A 21,038-nucleotide genomic window follows, 5' to 3' on the forward strand; every position below is an offset into this window, starting at 1 on the left:
TCTATAGGAGCTGAGCCATTTTACAGTCTCCTTTAAATGTGAGGGTTCCAATATGTTTACATTTTCCCCAACACTTGTTATTATGTGTCTTTTTGACAACAGCTATCCTTGTGGGTATGAAGTTGTATCTCATTTTAGTTGGTCTTGATTTGCATTTCTCTGATGACAACTAATGTTGAGTATTTGTTCATTTGTTTATTAGCTAGTTTTAGATCATCTTTGCGGAAATGTTGATTGAGAGATTTTGTTCATTTTCAAACTGACTTATTTGTCTTTTTACCGTTCAGTTGTAATGGTTCTTTATACAGTTATTATACAAGTCCCTTAACAGTTACTTGGTTTGTAAATATTTTGTTCAGTTCTGTCACTTGTCTTGTCAATTTCTCAGTGATATCCTTTGAAACACATTTTTTCTTTCCTTTTGATGAAGTCAGATTTATTTATTTTTTCTTTTGTTGCTTGTCCTTTTGGTGTCATACGTAAAAAGGCTTTGCCCAATTAAGGGTCACAAATATTTATTCTTAAGTTTACTTTTAAGATAGTTTATGGCTTCACCTCTTAAATTTTGAGTTAATTTTTCTGTGTATCCTGTAAGAAAGGAGCCAAATAAAACTTCATTCTTGAGTGTGTGGATATCTAATTTTTCCAGAACCATTTGCTCAATTATTATTTGCCCATTTAATTGTCTTGGCATCCTTGTCAAAACAAAATTCCTCATAAACATAAGGACAAATTTCTAGACTTTCAGTTTTATACTCTTGATGGACATGTCTAAACTATGCCAATACCGGATACTTACACTAACTTTGTTGAAAGTTTTGAAATTAAGAAGTGCGAGTGTTCCAACTTTGTCCTTCTTTTCATAATGTTTTGGCTATTTTTATTCCCTTGTCAATTTCTATAAGAAGCCAGCTGGGATTCTGAGGGATTTTATTGAAACTGTAGATCAGTTTGAGGAATATTGCCATCTTTACAATCTTAAGTATTTTGATCTTTAAACACGAGATACTTCTCCATTTATTTAGCTCTTCTTTAATTTGTTTAACAGTGTTTTGTGTTTTGAGAGCATAAATTTTATACTCCTTTGGTTACATGTATTCCCAAGTATTTTTATTTTGTTTGGTGCTATTTTAAATGAAATTGTTTTCTTAATTTAATTTTTGGTTTGTTGCTAATACATAGAAATACAGCTGACTGTTGTACGTTGATTTTTCATGCTGCAACATTGCTGGACTCAGTTATCAGTTCTTATAATATGTACGTGTGCAAGCTGTTCTTGCTCATTCTTGGGCAGAGGATGAGATACCTATGGCAGAATTTAGTTTAACTTTAAAACAAAGGTGGTAACAACACTTAAACAAAACTAATTGCCTTCTTATTTAGGGACTGAAACCACCTTTGTAAAACTAACACATTGTCCACAAGGTTAAAATTATGTCTCAGGAGTCATGTAGCCAGAGGCCACAGATTTGTAACCTTCCTGATTGCTCCTATAGATAATATGACGGTAATAAAACCTAGGGTTAGTGCTTGAGATATTTTTCAGACACTGCATTATGATGTATCAGCTGGTAACACCTGGATTGGCAACTCATACCGAGAAACTGATAACATGTCTTGTAACCCCTACCCAGGAACAGTCTCAGTGCAAGAAGACTGCTTTTACCACCTGTGTTTTCATGCCTGACCCAAATGGGTAGCATTCTCCATTCTCTAACCCACTGACAGCCAAACTATCATTGAAAATTCCTAGTCTCTGAATTCTTGGGGAGGTGAACTTGAGAATTATCTTCTGTCCTTCTACTTGGTTGGCCCTGTAATTACAAAACTCTTCCTTGGCTGCAAAACTGGTTGCTCTCAGTGCATTGGTTTTGCTATGCAGTACGCAGGAAGAACCCATTGGCCTGTAATGTAAATAGACTTTCAAAATAGCTTCTATTTTTTTCTTTCTATTTACAAGGAAACCTTCCTTTTGACATTTAAGCTTTATAGGCTTTCAAACTGACAGACTTATTCATAGGTTATATCAGCTGTTATTTGCCAAACTTTTTATCCAGGGACTTTAAAGATAATTCTCTGCAGATTTTTTACACTCTTAATGAATCAACAGTAGGCTCTGTAAAAGGAAATGAAAATGTGCACACTATATTTGTTGTATCAGTGAAACGCAATATCACAGGATTAGGAACTCAGAGATTCAAATTTTGAATAACTGGAGGTAGTTGTACATGAAATCATTAACAGCAAAAAGTTTTGCATTTCTAAGAGCCTATTTATAAAAACAATTTCATTTTTTATTACAATAAACTGTCAATTGATTCTTTCTCAAACACCATACGTAAATTAATCATTCTAAATATTGTGAAAATGATATAGTTTGAGTAATCTTAAAAATCACATATACCGTAAAACTGTTTCTTGTGTTGGCAAAGGAAATGTGAGAACAGCTCCTGATGTCTGGTGTTTAACAAGAGTTTTGTTTTCCAGGAATGAAGGAACTTCTCCTCCCTTTCTTGAAGATTTTTTAATTTTAGTCTATAAAACAAACTGACAACAGACAGATTAGTAGGAGAAAAGGCATACGAGTCAATTTGTATGCAAATACACAGCAGCCACACAAAATGTGAGACTCCAGGATGAGCCAGATGACTGAAGATTTTATACTGTACAGAAGTGAGTAGGGTTTTTTAGCTCTTGGAGGGAAGTGGTAACAGGTTATTGGAGGCCGAGGAAAAGAACTAAATAATGAGCAAAGGCGGTCTGGTTACGCAGATGAAGTCTCCCGAGGAGCAGTCCTCAGAGAGATGGTGTAGCCTTTAGTAAGTTTGTCTGTCAAACCTTGATAAGTGTCAGACCTTTAGTCTCTTTTTCCTGTGAGTTAATCTTTCCTAGATCCCAAAAAGGCTACCTCAGAAAAAGCCTCTGCCTGCAACCTCTGTTTGTTTTATTAAAGCGGATAGGGGTATATTTCTTTTACAAAAAGATAGCTTCTCAGAGCTCATTTTATCTGCCCTTTCTCATCACAACTAACCCAAAATATACCAAAGAAGCATATTCTGGGTTAGTTGTGCCAAAGACGCATATTTTGGGGTGGCATATTTTCATTTCCCAGTTTCGAAAAATATAAATTAAAATGTTTATTTCTATGGCAGTTTATGGAAAACACACATAATGCTCTTCCAGGAAAAGTATGGTTATGCTCTATTTCTTATGATAGTAATTTGGTTTAGTAGTGCTACATGTTTTTCATAGTCTCTTTGTGAGGTTAGAAGCAAGATGGAGTCAACGATGCCAGATTTATCTCACTGTCATCATTTTTGCAAAGGCACTTTCATTTGTCACTTGAAATCTTTGTTTTAATAATTTTGGAGGACAAAGAAAAAGTTATTTGATTTAGTGGCATTATTATACATTGGTAGTATCAGTGGTTATTCAAAACTTTTAGCCTTTTCTAGTTAATAATATTTAAAATAAGCCTAGTTATTAAATTCTACCCAGTGTTTGCTTCTATTTCTCCCTGCTTCTGACATTCATTGCTCATTGAAATTATCACATTAAAATGTAAGTACAACTGATTATATTTTCAAATCCAAATAGTTGAAGTGAGAAAATATGGTTTTCATTCTCTAGATTCGCAACAACACTTTCACACAAGTATTCTACATCGTATCAAAACTTCCACTCCTTTGAGAATCATATTATCCTATCCTTTCTGCATTTTCTACAGCTTCCTTTGTAGGTTCTACATCTATTTCAGACTTTGGTACCCGGATCATAGTTGCCAGATTTACACATCTTTGGATTATTTGAATGGTCTTTAACCATCACCTATAAAACTCCAAACAATAGCTTTGTGTCTAATTCCCCGGGCTTTTGCAGCTTCAATAGCCATTTACATTTACAGCAAACATCTTCCCTGCAGGGTCAAATTCTCCAAGTTTTCCTAATCTGGTCTGGTGAAGCTCAGAACTTTATAATATAACTTGCCTGTTCTCTGACCATGATTTGCTGTTTTTCTAACTCTTTTACTTCATTATTTCCTTCATTTTATTTCACCAAAGATTCCAAGACCTTATTATCTTACTTATGTTTTAGAATGTATCAGATATTTCCTGATCTCCCTTCCTTCACTGGCTTTCGTGAATTTCATGTCAAAAGTCTGAACAACTTTTTCAGTAGCCCAGATTTCTCAGCACCTGCCATTTTGTCATATTTATCCTTTCAAAGTGAACCCAGAATCACTGCTATGATCTACATTATCTTTTCATTTACTTCATTGAATAAGTGCTGTGGAGACAAAAAATACACAGGTGAAAATATCCTGATAAGTAACTTTGATTGTGCCTTCAAAACATTTCATTAATACCTTTACTGATCTTGGGTAGCTCTATCTTTGATTCCTCACAATGATTATTCTAAACTTTTATGACTTTCCTATGTCTCCTTCCTCAGTTTCTATTAACCTGATTCTCACTGGACAACCTTATTCTTACTGAGAAGAAACAAAGCAAACAAAACAAGAAATAGATCCTGTGACCATTAGTTGCAATCTGACTTCTATATTCACCTACAAACATATCTATTCCATATTTCCTATTCTTTTCTCTATAAGATGTAAATATGAGTTTTTATGTTCTTTTTGAGAAAATATTTCTATATGTTTCTTTTTTTTGCTCCCTTGAGAGAACTTGCTGACCGAATAAGCTCTTTTTTTCCCCCATTGTACCTTTAATCTCCTTTATCTTCCTGGGAAACATTCCCTCAGTGCCTAGATAGGCTTAAATAGCCTTTTGCTAAACAAACAATATCAACAAACCCCTTTCTTTCTTATCTTTTTTTAAAAATTATTTTTATACCCTACTTTCAATAATGAATAACCTTCCTGTTTCTTATACTAATATCTCTTAATATTTTTTCTCTTCTTCCTATGGAGATTAATCAATAACAGTCCTCATCATTCTTTGTGTTTCATATACCTTCCTAAATCCCTCTAATATGGTTTTTTTGTTTTCCCCATGATACCAAAGCAATTTTTGTTATGGTCTCCAGTAACTTGTAATTCATACATTCAATTGGCACATTCAATTGATATTTTTCAATATTTGTTTTGTTGAAAGATTATATTACATTTGATGACTGTGGAAGAATTTTTCAAATTGTCTTTCTGAAATCCCACTTCACATTATTATTCGGAAAGACAGGAATGCTAAAATCACTTCACCAGCCGTCTTGCAGCTATAATCTTTGAAGTCAAATCTGTTTCTCCTTTAGAGGCACTCTAGAGAGATCAGGAAAAACTGGAGTCCAGATCTGTGGCTTGAAGCTAGTGCTTCCAGTAGACAAGATTTGGAAATGAGTGGGTTACTTTCACTTGTGTTCCACTGCTGGGTGTTCAATGTCCTGCTGTCAATAAATGACATTGGCCACAGAATGCTCATCTGATTTTCTAATTCCTGGCATGACTTTACCTTTGTGTGCTCATTCTCCAGCATTCCATTTGTGAGAATTTCTTGGGAAAGCAGCAGAATCTTCTGGTTTTCCTTATAGCTATAGTGATGGCTTTGTGGTATTAACTCTTTTTGAACTGAGTGTCATTCGAGAAGATCTAAATTGGAAATGGTACATTCAAGATGCCTAACAATTATATAAAGCTCCACAGAAATCCGCTTTGCAACTATTGTAACAGTGGGAGGAATCTAGCATAAACAAACTCCACCTTGCTTCTAACCTCACAAGCTTACTGCCCTTGCTCATTGCTGAATGTAGGCAAAGCTAACTATGGGAGAAATTTGGCTTACAGTTTGATGTTTAATCAAGGAGAATAATAATTGCTTCCCAATATGACCCCCTCCTTGTTCAGGGGCCCAGACCATCTTTGCAAGGCTAATAAAAGGCCACAGCATTAAAATTATGGGAGGGGCCTTAATTCTGCCAAGATGAAGGCATGGTTAAATGATAACTGGCCTGAGTCCTGTAGCCAGAGGTCACAAGATTTGAAACACCACCCCCACCTTGTGCCTATAGATATCATCACTATTATAAAACCTAAGATTGATCTTTGAGCTATTTTTCAGACTTTTGCATTCTCCTGACCTACTGACTCTACCTGGACTCATGCCACATACCAAGCAACTGACTCAACCAATCATGTGATCCCCACCTGGAAACTGACTCAAGTACACAAAGACAGTTAGACACTCTTAATGTTTCATCCCTAACCCAACCAATCAGTAGCACACATTCCCTAGCCTCATGCCTGCCAAATTATCCTTAAAAATCCTAGTCTCTGAGCTTTCAGAGAAGCAGATTTGAGAAATATTTCCAGTCTTCCCACTTGGCTGCTTTGTGATAATTAAACTTTTGACTGCAACATCCCTGCCGTTCTCAGTGTATTGGCTTTTCCAGGTAGTCAGCAAGAAGGAGCCATTAAGCTGTGACACAATTATTAATTTAAATGTCTTCATACTTCAAAATCCTATGTTGTATTCTGCTTCTCTGCTGAATTAATTCTGAATGCTAGAACGCTTATTCTCCCTTTCTTAATTCCTTTCATTGCCATGACACAGCGCTCCTCTGGTCATTGTCATACCTCTGGTTTTTGCCTTCTTCTTAAACAGCTTCTCTTTCTCCTTTCTGTTTCTACATGTTTGTATTTAGAAACAACTCTTAGAGTCTACACACTGTCCTTGGTGATCTTACACATTCTCCTTTTTTTTTTTCTTAGGCAGTTATGTTGCCCATGCTGGAATGCATTGGCACAAACTTGGCTCACTGCAGCCTCAACCTCCTAGGCTCAAGTGGTCCTACTACTTCAGCCTCCTGAGTAGCTGAGACTACTAGCACCTGCCACCATGCCTGGCTAATTTTGTTTATTTTCTGTAGAGAGGGGATCTCACTGTGTTGCGCGGCTGGCCTCAAACTCCTTGACTCAAGCAATCCTCCCATCTTGGCCTTACAAAGTGCTGGGATGGTAGACATGAGCCACCACATCCAGCCTGATGATCTTAATAGCAAATATATTCCAACTCCTAAATTTGTATGAATAAGTCAGACTTCTTTTTTTTTTTTTTTTTTTTTTTTTTTTACTGTAGACATAGACTAAGGTACTGTGTATCTCCATATGGTTATTCTGCTTGTTCTACAAAAACTAACATGGGGAAAATGAGCTCAGTTTATTTCTCTGTCCCCAAATATGGTTCGTTTCTGTACATTTTCATTTGATTTTTTACTAATCATGCATCCTTATTTGTCATTTTTATTCTCATCTTCTCATATCACATTTCATATTCAGTCAAAAAATCCCTTTCTACAAAGGAAGCTATAGAAAATACAGACAGGGGCCAGGCACAGTGGCTCACGCCTGTAATCCCAGCATTTTGGGAGGCTGAGGAGGGCAGATCACGAGGTCAGGAGATAGAGACCGTCCTGGCTAACACGGCGAAATCCCGTCTCTACTAAAAATACAAAAAATTAGCCGGGCGTGGTGGCAGGTGCCTGTAGTCCCAACTACTCTGGTGGCTGAGTCAGGAGAATGGCGTGAACCCGGGAGGCGGAGCTTGCAGTGAGCCATGATCGCACCACTGCACTCCAGCCTGGGCGAAAGAGTGAGACTCTGTCTCACAAAAAAAGAAAATACAGAAAGGATAGGGTAGAATGATTCTCAAAGGAGTAGAAGTTTTGATGTGAAGTATTGATCTCATCCCCCTTCTTTATCCAACTACCATTTTTAAAAATTTGAGTCTTTGAAGGCCGGGTGTGGTGGTTCATGCCTATAATCTCAGCACTTTGGGAGGCCTAGGTGGGCAGATCACTTGAGGCCAGGAGTTCGAGACCAGCCTGACCAACACAGTAGTGAAAACTTTTCTCTACTAAAAATAGAAAAAATAGCCAAGTATGGTGGTGCATGCCTGTAATCCCAGCTACTTGGGAGGCTGAGGCATGAGAATTGCTTGAACCTTGGAGGCAGAGGTTGTAGTGAGACGAGATAGTGCAGCTGCACTCTAGCCTGGGTGACAGAGTGAGATTCTGTTTCAAAATAAATAAAATAATTAAAATTTGAATAAAATAAAATTGAGTCTTTGTCATCTCTCACGTAGAGCACAGCAAAAGTTTCTTCACTGGGCTGTCTTCCTTAAATTTATTCTCATACGCTGCAGTCAGAATACTTTATATAAAACACAGAATACTTGATATAAACCACAACCAAGGCATGTTATTTCTCAGCTTGCTTCCCGTTAGTGGCACTTCATTGTATAAGACAATGCCTAAATTCCTTCATGGTATTTAACTCCCTCATCAACCTGGCTTCTCTCTATCTTCCTTGTCTCTTTTCTCCTCTTCTGTGGTTGGTCCTGGTATACCTTCTCTCTGTACCTTCTCTCTGTTCCATGGCTGACACACTTACACATATGCAAAAAGATACACTTTCAAATGAAAGAAAAAAGCCACATTTTACTAAAGTTTACATTACAGCAAATAGTAAATTTTAATTTGAAACCTAAGCTATTGCATCTCTCTTCACCTCAGTTACGGAGATACGACCAACAGCATCCTATAGAGAACAATTTTTGTTAGTATTTTTGGGGTATTTTCTAAATAGCTGGCAAAACTGTGAGCAATATCTTTAGAACACTTTCTATGTAATTCTGATATAGGTCCAATAAAATTTGTGTAGTTTTTTGCAATATTTAATAATTTTTTAAGTTGGTAAGTGGTTAACTCAGGACTGAACCTAGATAGCCCATCTCCAAAGCTGTTTCCTTTACCATACTCTATATTGCTTCTGGTAGATTAAAAAACATCATAATTTATGGTAGTGATGGCAATAGATTAGTTTCCTAGGGATGTCATAACAAATTACCACAAACTTGGTAGCTTTGAGGCAACAGTAATTATTCTTTCATAGTTCTAGAGACCGGAAGTCCAAAATCAACTTGGTAAGGCTGCTTTCTCTTGGAGTCTCTGAGGTCATATCTGCTCCATGCCTCTTTCCCAGCTTCCAGAGAAAGCTGGCAATTCTTAGCATAGGTGTCTGCCATCTGTATCTCTGTAACTTCCTCTTTTCTTATAGGGACACTTGTCCTTATAAGAAATTTAGAGTCCATCCTAAATTCAGGTTATTTTTATTTTGAGATTGTTAATTACATCTTCAAAGATCCTTTTCTCCAAATAATGTCACATTCTCGGATACTGGGTGTTAAGTCTTGGAAATACCTTTATTGATGGACACAATTCAATCAATTAAAAGGATTGTCAAGGTATCATGGAAATGCTATTGACTATATAATCTGTGTAGACTTATAATATGATAAATGTGCCAAGCAAAAGGCCTCATTTGCCACTGCTTTTAATCCCATGGCTCAATTATAACCAGAAATATTTTAGAAAGGTATTGTAAGAATTCCATGTCTGCGAAACTAGTGGAAAAAATTGCAAATTTCAGATTGAAGGGAAAAGAGAAAGATTTAATAGGATGCATGTGCATCATTTATCACAATTGCTAACAATGTTTTTATAGAATGAAAAGGAATTTTTTTGTCAATAAAACTGATGGAGGAGACAAACATTATTTAGGCAGATAATGAGAGCAAGAGTCCTTTGGCAGAACTTCCCTTCTAACAAAAATCAGCCCAAGAAATCATTTATTTTCTAACAAAGAGCAGCCTAAAAGATTGAGCTGCAAACATAAATAAGGAAGCTGGAAGCGTGCATGGGGGGATGCTGGCAGCTACACCAATAGAACAGGGCTCCCTGGGAGCCACGCATGTCCACCATGGGGCTCGACCTTCCCTTTGTTGTTAGCATGTGTACCGTAACAAATGGACAACATGGAGAAGCTCAGGCAGGGAACCCACATGCATAATAAAAGACTGGGGTGGGGGCTGCCAGAGAGTCACACCCTATGCAGATGGCACAACAGGTCCTAACACGTTTTTCGTGTCCTATGTAAATCAGACACTGTCTTCCCACTAGGTCATCTATAAAAACCCCTGCATTTCACCACAGATTGGTAACTCATTTTTCTGGGACCCCTCTCTGTAGCAGAGAGCTGTTCTCTTTCTTTTGCCTGTTAAATTTCTGCTCTGTACCTCACCCTTTGTGTGTGTCCATGTTCTTGATCTCTGTGCCTGTGAGACCAAGAACCTCGGGTGTCACCCCAGACAACAAGGCCGCCTCAACACGATTTTTACTGATGAGGAGACAAATGATGAGATGTGTAGGTTTCCATTTATTTGAGTTCTGTTGTAGTTTTTCCTACAGTAACCATGCTAGCATGATATATAATATTTTTTATTTTCCTGTGTGTGTATGTTCATAGGCTGCCGCTCACTGTCATTTTTACTTTGGGTTTACTTTGGGTAAGCATTTCTCTGACTTACCGAATACTCTTGAAGAAATACGTATGTTTTAATGATTTGCAACTCATAAAGCAGTTTTTTATATCCCAAGTGAAGCTGAATGAGTGATAACTTTAGGCCTGGCCACATTTTGAGAAGATACAACACGAGTATTTGAAACATGAATGAAAAGAAATCAAATCAGTTTTTATTTTTCACTCCACTGACAACATATCACAAGTCAAAAATGATTCCTCCTGAACTTAAATATACAAAACATCTCACTTTGAAAGCTGGAATTACATTTTTGGTTCAGTAAAAAAAACAACATTTTCTTGAAATTTTATTCCTTTGTGTTATATAAAATCTTTTAAGTTGATATACTTGCTGTAGAAAAATTTTAAAAGAAAAATGGACAAAACCTGCACAGTGGTGAATTGTCATAAATTATATAATCAAACATAATTTTTCATCAAAAAGCTAAATTTATAGTAGACAGTAAATTGTTAATACTTAGATGCTTATAAATTTTGAGGAAATATCATGTTATAGACACTGTAAAACTAGGATGACAAACTGTATTATATACCCTAGGAGACTGTTTATAAGTTCATGAACAACCCCAAGTAGGAAAGAAGAACAAACCTGGATACCACACTATCTGATTTCAAAATACCTCACCAAACCATAGTAGTCAAATAAGCATGGAAGTAGCATAAAAACAGACACATTGATCAATAGAATAACATAGCCAAAACATAAACCCACAAAATTTGTCAATTAATTTTCAACAAAGCTTCCAAGAAGACACAATGGGGTTAGGGCAGTCTTTTCAATAAATGGTGTTGGGAGAACTGGATACTGACACGCAAAGTAATGAAATTGAACCCTTACCACATGTCATGTGCTAAATCAACTCAAAAGGGAGTAAAGATTTAAAATCTGAGGCTGAAAACTCTTAGAAGAAAACATAGGAGAGAAGCTCTATAACATTGGTCTGGGCAATGATTTCTTAGATATCATCAAAAGTACAGGAAACAAAAGCAGAAATAGACAAATGGGATGGCGTCAAATAAAAAAGCTTCTGTGTAGCAAAGGAAACAACAGAGTAAAGAGACAATCCACTGATTGGGAGAAAATATTTACAAACCATATATGGGATAGGAGATTAATATATAAAACATGGAAGGAATTTAGCAACATAGTAACAATAAAACAACCTGTTAGAAAATGGGCAAAAGATCTGAACAGACATTTCTCAATAGAAGACATACAAATGGCCAACACATATATGAAAAAAAAAATGCTCAACATCACTATTCATCAGGGAAATACAAATTAAAACCACAATGGGATGTCACCTCACAACTGTTACGTTGGCTGTTATCAAAAAAGATAACACATATTGGTGAGGTTATGGAGAAAAGAGATCCTTTGTAAACTATTGGTGGGAATGTAAATTAGCAAAGTTCCTATTATTTTTAGGCAGCATATTTGCAATTTTGGTAATCTAAGATAGATGTGAATATATACCATTTTACTTCTTCCTGCAGACTAAAATGTTTATGTCCCAGCAAAATTGATACGTTTATATCAGAATCCCCAATATGAACCAAGGAGTGGGCCCTTATCAGATTCAGATGCTGAATTTGTTGGTATTTTGATCTAGTACTTCTCAGCTTCATAAATAAAATTCATGTATACATTTGTGTTGTTTATAAGGCACCCAGGGGATGGTAGTTTGTTATAGCAGCCTGAAAAGACTAAGGTACTCTTCCTTCCTTATTGTATTTCATTCTACCAATCATTTGAAAATCATTTATTGAACATCTGTTTTCTGGGTTTTGGGAATATAACAACAATGCAGATAATATAGCTGCTCTCCTAGAATTACAGTTAAACAGAAAAGTACATATATAGTTTGAAAAAATAAATTAATCCTGAATGAAAACTGCATTTCGGTGCTGTACAGAACAAAAGCACAGTACTCTAATGGTATTAAGCTGACGATCCTCTTTTTCAATACAGTGTATAGTCTCAGAATATTTGCTGATTTGCACACTTGTGAGGCATTGGCAGATCCCTGGATTGTTCCTTCCTTACTCAAGACGCAGGCAGCCTGCAGGCCCTCAGTTTTCCTGAGGAATTCCTTTTATTGTTGAATTAATAGCATTGAGTCTAGTAGATGCAGAGTGACATATGTTAACATATTCAAATAGGTCCTTAACATACCTAACTTCCCATATATTAATAAAGAATTATTAGTGTGTTAAGTTACAGTAATTTGAAATAAACGTTTCTTGGAATTATGCTGCTGTATAATTGGGGGAAAAAAAAAACAACTAGCCACCAGCAGAACAGACTTCCTTTCTCGTCATTTAATACAGGCATCTGATAGCCATAGAAAGGGACAGTCTAGAGACAATTTTGCAATGCAGTTTGCCTTGAAAAGAGTCGGGTTGCACACAGGTGGGAAGCAGAAGTTCTAGTTTATACAGCTTGGGTATGGCTATGTCTGGGATACTATGTAAAATTCCTGGAAGTCACTTGGCCCTAAAACATAAGGGCAAAGGTAAACAAAAAGAAATTTAGAGAAGATAGAGAAGTAGATTAAAATATTAAATATGAATAAGTTGGCAAAGGAAAGAAAGAGAGGTCAGGTTACTGGTCCTCAGTTGTTTTCAGTGTATAAATCAAGAGAGGAGAACAGAAGAATGGTTCAGAGACCTCTGAATTGAAGAAAAAGGTTTTGTTTTCCTTCACTCAAAATGGCTAAAGATCAAAAATTCTTCCTAACATATAAGAAGTCATCAAGTGTTCCATGATGGTTTTTTTTTTCTCTGCTGAAAGTTTTTCATACCATTAAATAAAAGTTTTCAAATTACTAATGAGAAAGTTGAATTCTAGATGGATTAAGTGTCTTACTATAATAGGAAAAAACAAAAGTGGCTAGAACTGAAATCCCATCTACTGGTTGGCTGATCTGTTTTGTACCTGCATAACTGGATATCCCTTAACTAGCTACTCACAACAGGGTCAAACTCCCTGAAGTCAATATGGTTTCAAATATATACTCTAATTGCATTTAATAATAATATTTTATCTTTAATATTTTTATTGTTTTTCACAATGCAAAATACAGAAAACCCAGATTAATTTTTTTGTGGTTTTAAGATAATACAGATAGTAGTGATTCTTAATGAGGTATATGGTGTCTGCTCTTGAGCTTATTAGATACAATATTCAGAAGGCTTTTATATTCATCTGAAATGTCAGTGGATTTAAAAAGTTTGGGAATTCACTACTCTAAATAATGCAACTGAAGGATGAAGCCAGAATTTTGCTCAGAAATGATCAAAGTGAGGTTGGAATCTTCATAAAGTCATGGAATGAGAAACCAGAAAAGTGCTTAGTCCCAGTGTTGGGAGGTTCAACTAGAAAGATCGGGGAAAGGAGCATGGTTCATAAAATACATTATTATACCTACTTTCCTTTCTACAGCTGAACTAATGCGGCAGGAATGAAGCCTCAATTTATATCAGCCTACATTGCTGAGGAGTGTGGGAGAGAAAATGACAGCCACACACTTCAAAGGTGGAAAATAGAGGGACAAGTGTTAGTTTACTTGCCAGGAGAGGTCTGAAGCCTCCTTTGGAATGCAGGGTAAGTCGTGAAGCAAGCATATTAATCATCAATCCCCACCCAGAGGACTTGGGAAGTAGAAGAGGTGGAATTCCTAAAATTGGGGTTGTAGCTTGGGCCATCAGCAAATAAGAGGGAAGGCTGAAAGTCTGTTTTTACAAATCAGAATCCCAATTTCTTTCTCCGTCCTGTGCATATAAGTAACTGCCTGTCCTGCAACCCAGAATAATTGGGAGATTTGCTCTCTAAAGTAACCAGAAAGATTCTGTACTCAACACATGATATGGTTTGGCTGTGTCCCCACCCAAATCTCATCTTGAGTTGTAGCTCCTACAATTCCCATGTGTTGTAGGAGGAACCTGGTGAGAGGTAATTGAATCATGGGGTTGGGTCTTTCCCATGCTGTTCTCCTGAGAGTGAATAAGTCTCATGAGATCTGATGGTTTTATAAGGGGGAGTTTCCCTGCACAAGGTCTCTTCTCTCATCTGCGGCCGTGTGGTTCGTGCCTTTCACCTTCCACCATGATTGTGAGGCCTCCCCAGTCACATGGAACTGTGAGTCCATTAAACCTCTTTGGTAAATTTCCCAATCTCAAATATCTCTTTACTGACAGTGTGAAACCTGACCAATAACACCACATTAGACACAGCTGAGAAAAAAAGATTATGCAGCTAAAACAAGGGAACTAAGTGAACATACAACCCCAGGTTCATCTTAGTCTACTTGTCCCACAGAATGCTGGCATCTGGGTTTATAGTTCCCAGGTGAGAGAATAAAGGATATGATTCTTCTCTATAAACCAATGACTGATAAAATGCCTACAGAAAATTACAGTTGATTGTTCCTGGTCTGCATCTATCTCAATCTCCCAACTCTAAAACCTACTTTGTAAAAAGTTTTTGCCCATTCAAAGCAATCACAACAAAACAAAAATAAAAACAAAGCAAAATGTATCAGAGAAACATAAATAATAAAAACAGATTATTTAAAAAATACTTTCCTCAGGTAAAATAACATATTTTACTTATTAAATGAAGGGAAATTTATAGAAAAATATAGAATAAAGGGAACTCTTGTATATTAAAATAATTAATGATGAAAACATCAGCTCAAGTAGCCACTTTGCAAAAGAGTTTGGTGATATCTGTTAAATATGCAACTACAGCAAATCCACCCTTTGATGCATACTTAGAAGAAATGTGGGAAAATATGTATTTGGCAATACCAGGCATTGGTATGGGTGTGAACAGTGGGAGCATTTTTATACTGCTGATTCATGTGTAAGCTTGTACAACCATTTTGGAAAAATAATTTGGCAATATCTCTTAAATTTGGGCACTGACATACCCTGCAAATCAGCAGTTATTTCACTCTCAGCCAAATACTGTATATAAATTCTTACATTTTCTTAGGAGACACGTAGAAGAATTCTCATAGCAGCTTCGTGCATAATAAAAAAAAAACAAAACTCGAGGCCCATCAACAGAAGCATTCGTAAATATTAGATTGGTGCAAAAGTAATTGTGCTTTTTGCCATTGGTTTCAATATATTGTGGTGTGTATTTACATGATGGAATTTCATACCTCAATGAATGTGAAAGTATCACAACTATCAAGTATCAATGTGATATTGAGATAAAAAGCAAATGTCAAAGACTGCTATATAATACAATTCCATTTTATGAAGCTTAGAGGAAAATTGAAAAAAATATTGTTCCTGAGTTAAAATGTATGAGATAAAAATTTTTAAAACGAAGATGATTATAACACAAATGTCAAAAGAATAATTCTCTTCTCTGGGCAGAATTGGAAAAGGACAGGAATGAACCCATTCAAATGATATATGTAAGATTGTATTATTATGTACAACAGAGAGGTCATGGGAATTTAATTTAGCCATAAAAATATATTTATATATTTTATAAAAAATATGTAGAATATCACATAACTTAAAATAATTTAAATTATTATACTACATGTGGAAAAGAAAAAGATTAAAGGTCGAAAATATGTCATGTAAACTGACATAGACACATCTCCAAGTAGAATGAATGAAAAGAGAAAGGTATCAAATATTATGGCATATTTGTAATTTGAGAAAAATATGGGAATATAAAACTTTAGAGATACGGACGCCCTTTGGAAAGGTACACAAAGAACGAGTATAAGTGGATCGCTGCTTTATGAAAACTGATTATTTGAGAAAGAGTATGTTGGTGGGAAGATCATTTTTTAATTCTATTACCTACTAAAATAGGAAAAATCAGAGAAGAATAACCAAGAGATAGTCATTGCAGAGATCCAGTGTCAAGAGAGGAAGAAGGAGAAGGAGAGAGATTAAGTACTATAAAGTCCAAGGAAGGACGAAATTAAATGTAGAAAGACATTATACTCCAAGAAAAAAAAGGGAAAGATGGGGTAATTTTTTCTCTCGTATTAGTGGCTAAAACAACAATAACAATAAAACACTGAGAAAAAAAAAAGAGAAAAACTGAGTCTTCTGTTATCTGAAGCAAAACGGTATCATTTTTCTGTTGATTTGTGGATCTAATAACATTCTTCCACTGCTTGTAATAATGAACTCTGTGTTATATTGAAAACTTTAGTTTTATCTTCAATAATCAAATGCTTAGCAATGGCCATTTTCATTTCAAGAAAACAATAGCCAGAATTCAATTATATTTAGCTCCTTTGAAACCCTCATTTCCATAAACATGCTTTTTGTCTTCACTTTTATTGATTTAAGTACACATTTATTTATCTTTTTCTAGAATACCTTGTAAGCATATTGAGAGCTTTTCCTGCCAAGTGTAATTTGTCTATATTACTGAAAAGTGTTAAACTCTAGCTAGTGTTCAGTAAGCAATAATGGTTATTTTTTATTTATTCCTTATGTTATATGAAAATACATTCAGGCAAGATGAATTTTATTTGCTGGCATAATACTTACTCTTCCTCACTTCTGTGGATGCTTACATTAACTTGGGTGTCTGTGTGAATTTATCACAATCTTCATTAAGTCTTTGTTGCCAAACCCTCAGCAAGTATGTTACTAACTGAAAAGACTTGTTAGTCACATTGAGGGGGGCAGGTGTAAGCTTCAAGGAATAGCCCTTACAAACTTCTGAAATGACATTGAACATGACAGATACACATTCTATAATTGGGACGCTTTCGGTACAAGGAGAGGCAGTGTGATGTAGCAGAATGGGGCATGGATTCTAGAACCTGGGTATCTTGGTTCACATTCCATCCTTACGTTTGGCTATGTTGCCTTGGGTGACTTGTTCAACCTCGTTATGCCTCATTTTCCTCATCTGTACAACGATCATGATAAGATTGTTGAAAAGATGGTGTCATTTTATATATAAAGCACTTAGAACAGGAACTGTAATACAGCAAGAAACCATACATCATGATCATGATCATGATCATGATCATCATCAGTTGCAGTACTTAAAATTTACCATTATCATCATTCCTAAGCAACTGTAAGTAAAGCAGCAGAAGTCCTCAGTCTGAAGTTTAAACAAATAGTTTGTCTTGGTCATCTTGGTTATGACACTATAAGAAAAAATTAGACTGAGAATTGTTTAAAAACAATTTCCATTTTACTGTGCTTATGTTATAAGAAAGTATTGCTCATCAATTAATATGCTTCCACTTTATTGATTTTTTTTTTTTTTTTTTTTTACTATCCACATGTTCTAGTCATGCAGTCACAAGTCAGACCACCTCACACAGTAGTTGGCAGGTGCTGTACCCAATTGAATGTCATAATGCCTCAAGGTTTCAGGGAGACATTCTGTTAATGACTTTGCTCAGGATGCGTTTTTCACTATGTAGAGTTAACCTGCACAGTGATATTTACATATTCACTGAGTTGTTATTTGATCTCTAGAGGCATTATGATACGGAAATGCTACAAGATATGATGTGAACCATTCTTGTATGCCAGAATGAAGAGAGATGGAAAACATGTTGGTAAATAAGACACCTCTGGTAGTTATATTTAAAAATAGGAGGTGGTGTATAATTACATTGTAATGATTGGAAAGTGACAAATATGAGTAAAAGTGCTTTGGGAAGGTTTATGAGGGAATTGGGGATATGGACTGATTTCTGGAGAAAGAAGAAACTGTGGAGACGAGCTGTAGGGTGGACAGTGGGTTTGAGGGAATGAGGCAAGGCATTTTATGTGACTAATGAGTAAATTAGCCTTGGTAGGATTTGCAGTGAGAATCCTAGAAGAATGTTATTAGACTCAAAATAATAGGGGGGATTAAAATGGTTCTGTGATAGAAGTAAATCTGCCAAAATTCCTCCAGTCTTGGTCTCTTCAGTAAAATATCCCTGCATGCTCTTCCCCCTTCTCTCCTGAACCAGAAAGAATTTTCTGAAATTTGAATGGAATTATAGTTGAACTACACTTGTCACCATTCTGGACCCTATTCCCACACTTCACCGCTAATCCTAGAGGATGAAGATCAGGGACGTTATTGACTTTGTTGATTTTGTATCCTCTGGGCACATAAGTGTGCCTGGTGCATAGCAGATCCCTGAAGATATTCTTAATGAAGTTGATGAATAGAGACCAAAGTTTAAGAGAAAGAATTGGACATGGATGTAGCATTCAGCTAATGGGAGATATTTCATACTACAATCAGGATTGTAATGAGGTCAGATGTTGTTTTAACCTAATAAGTTTATGGTTATACAAACAAAAAATAAAAATAAACTACACCCACATAACAGTATGTCATTGACTTGAAGGGGCCATCAATTTATTTCCCTACTGGGAAGGATGCCTAATGTTTGTAGAGAAGGTTGAGAAAAATTGTACTGACACCCAACTGACACCCATAACAGTGGAATCTTCAGAGTTTTACATCCCATCCCAGTTTCCTCATTTGAGGTACAAAATGCACTCCTCCCCTCTAAACTGCTACAAATGATTCTGACCGATAATAGTTGCTTGAGTTTGAGATCAAGATGTCAAAAGACAGGATAAAATAGAGCTTTCTGATTTCTGAGGATAAGATGGCTAGAGAGGAGTAATGGTGATTCTCGCTTGCAGAGCTATTTCCGCTCATCAGGGGTTATTAGAGATACCTTCTCTTGGACTGATGAGAAGGCAGACGATGTATTTAATGGACAAAGTCCATTTTCTTAAACTTATATATTCTCTTTTAAAAAATCGGGCCTGAACACAACAATTAAATTACATACAACAACAGCAACAACATAAAAACACTTAGTCTTATTCCGTTTTAGCTTTTTATACTTCCAGTTTCTCCTGTTGTAAAATATCTGCCAGTACTGTTTATCTGACAATTTTTTTCCCTAGATATATTAATCATTGCTCACTTTTTCTTAAAAGAATGCTTCCAAATAATTAGGTATACAGCTTTTGCTTGGGCACATATCTATTGAGATTAACAATTCAGATTCAGAGCTTGTCTATAAAATTGTGATCAGAAAACATTAGAGAGATATTCAGAGCTCTACTTCTTAGTAGTGAACTATTGAAATGTGTTTCAGAAAACTGTTCGGAGGCTGGCCACTGTGGCTCACGCCTGTAATCCTAGCACTTTGGGAGGCCGAGGCGGGCAGATCACGAGGCCAGGAGATCGAGACCATCCTGGCTAACACGGTGAAACCCCATCTCTACTAAAAATACAAAAATTTAGCCGGGCATGGTGGCAGGCACCAGTAGTCCCCGCTACTGGGGAGGCTGAGGCAGGAGAATGGCCTGAGCCCAGGAGGCAGAGCTTGCAGTGAGCTGAGATTGTACTACTGCACTTCAGCCTGGGTGACAGCAAGACTCCATCTGAAAAAAAAAAGAAAAAAGAAAAGAAAAGGAAACTGTTCCTGAAATAGATTTTGAAGAAAAATGTCATGTGTGTGGTATATAAACACATCCTGTATTGCAGAGAGTCTCTAGCCTTCCTGAGAAGTTCTGACCAGGTTTAGCAAGGTTAGAGAAGGGAAGTTAAACCACTACCTTGAAGACATAAGGAGAAAACAGAGCTGGGTTATCAGGAATGGGCATAAACACAAGAGATGAAGGGTTTAATTGAAAACAGAGCAGTAAATAGTAAGACAACTTAAAATTCTGGGAGATTTGCCAAAGTAGGTTAAGAAAAAAGAATAGGTTAACCTTTGTCCATTTTAATGTCTCTGTCCAAATTCCCTGCCTCTTCCAACAGATTAGAGTGCCAAGTAAAAATTAATGTATTGGGGTAGCTTGATTTACAGCTCATATATTAATTTCCTTTCCTATGGTATCCTTTCCCCTGAGGGAATTTTACTTTACCACCACAATGATGCTTTGTTTTTGCTAGCAGTTTCTTACTGACTCTCTCTTGTTTTTTTAAAGAGCTCTACATTGTCCCAGATGGGGGCTGCTCCTTCAGCCTGGACCCCAGAATGACAGTGACAGTGGCTCCAACACAACTAGCAGCAAGCAGGTAGCATATGTAGCAATCACATGTATATTATTGTAAGTCACTGAAATATTGGTGACCATTATTTCTACTTCATCATTAATGGCTGAACTAATTGTTTATGAGTAATAATGATCATAAAGAAGACATAAAATTGTACTCAGTTAAATATGGGAATAGACCTTTAGTCTAAAATACAATTCAGGAACCTCATAATTATCTTTTTAAAAATTACTTGATGCTTATCTTTAGCTACATAGCTAAGAAATGGAATATATACATTTGCATATGAACAAGAAGATATTACACACTTCAGACTGAGTTCTCTGAGTAGATCCACAATTCTTACCTAATTTTTGATTTCTAACCAAATCATAATACATGTAATTTGAGATTTTAATGTTTTATGCTAAAGTGTTTACTTTTTTTGCTTGACCTGGTGGTTCATGCCTATCATCCCAGAATTTGGGGAGGTCGAGGTGGAAGGATTGCTTGAATTCAGGAATTCCAGAACAACCTGGGCAACAAAACTAGGCCCCCTCTGCCATATGTATATATAATATATATATAAAGTATATAAATATATATTTAAAATAATATATATATAAAATA

At 36.1% G+C, this 21,038-nt stretch overlaps 1 long non-coding RNA gene across 1 annotated transcript; it reads right to left on the bottom strand.

Annotated features, from left to right (window-relative positions):
- Positions 1 to 1,095: 1,095 nt before the first annotated feature.
- LOC134810825 (uncharacterized) lies at positions 1,096 to 17,094 on the bottom strand. The gene is made up of 3 exons (XR_010159426.1): positions 16,931 to 17,094; positions 2,405 to 2,547; positions 1,096 to 1,306 (listed from the first exon to the last, which is right to left on the bottom strand). It is a non-coding gene; the product is annotated as an uncharacterized LOC134810825 (long non-coding RNA).
- Between the last annotated feature and the right edge of the window lie 3,944 nt (positions 17,095 to 21,038).

Source organism: Pan troglodytes, chromosome 7 (assembly GCF_028858775.2).
Source record: "Pan troglodytes isolate AG18354 chromosome 7, NHGRI_mPanTro3-v2.0_pri, whole genome shotgun sequence".
Classification (NCBI taxonomy): Eukaryota; Metazoa; Chordata; class Mammalia; order Primates; family Hominidae; genus Pan; species Pan troglodytes.